Raw genomic sequence first — 1,202 nt, 5'->3', positions numbered from 1 at the left:
GTTCGCCTTTGTTACTATGAAAGAACCACTTTAACTGGCCCTGCGGCGAGGGCTGGATTCGAATCTGCGCAGAAATAAATGGAAGAAGGGAAGGAGGTGCAATAAAACTGGTGTAGCTTGCTGGAGCTGGGCATCGCTTCAGCATTGCTTCCCTGGCTCCCATAAGCTCCCATAAGCACACACATATATACAGTTGTGTTTTTAGTACCACCTCTCAGACTTCACTATCTACTGAGTAGGATATGTGGACATCTAGTGTGGCAATCAGAGTTTTTTTGTCCAGGCAGAAAACAAGCCCTACAGTCCAATACACGATGGCCAACCCCAGTTTGACCTGGTGCCATAATGTGCTTAAGCCTCTTAAACTGTAGCACCATTAAAAATACCCTATTCTGACAGCCTCTGCTGGGTTCCTGTAGGGTTCCTGTAGGGTTCCTCAAAATTCTTGGTTGAAAGTTTTGACAACGAGAAGACATTTATGTTTAACCAACCAAAGGGACTTCTTGTCCAATGAATCTAAGCCTTTAATGGTAAAGACAGTGTTGAAATGAAGGTGGTACACTCCTTGAGGACCCCACACATCCCACACAGAAGTTTGTATAATCCTGTTTTAACATTTTACTCTGCTGCAAATGATCCATGTCATGACAGTGACGAAAAGGGAGCGCAGTGAGGGGAAAACATTGGCCCGTGCCACATGGTGTTCAACAATCCATCACAGCAGCCTTTGCCGCTATGGATTCACACCGTGGGCCATAGAATCAGCGCCTGCTTTCCGAACACCTCCCATAATGAGGCTTCACAAACATGGGCACCTAGAGTAATGCACTGTGACAGCACAGTATGGGAACAGGCTTGGGTGGTATTAAAGGTATTACAGTACATCCACATATTCAGATGCTATGGTTTTCAACACAGTCGGTTCCATTTGGCATCACCACTTCTTTACAAGACAAAACATTGACTGAATTTTCAACCATAAAATTTGTTATGTATTTGCACTGGTTGACTACAAGGTCTTCCTGGCACAAATAATAATTTAGTGGGAGACATCAGAGCCGGTCACTGCATTGCCATTGTGTCAGCAGGCTAATTGTGTTTCAACCCACACTGCCTACAACCTGCCATGTGCATTATTAAGTTCAAGAAGGACATGAGCCTCATTATAGTAAAGTTGGTGTGAAAAAGGCCGGACCAGGATT

This window comes from Denticeps clupeoides, chromosome 6 (genome assembly GCF_900700375.1).
Source record: "Denticeps clupeoides chromosome 6, fDenClu1.1, whole genome shotgun sequence".
NCBI lineage: Eukaryota > Metazoa > Chordata > Actinopteri > Clupeiformes > Denticipitidae > Denticeps > Denticeps clupeoides.
Note: the sequence above shows the minus strand (reverse complement) of the source record.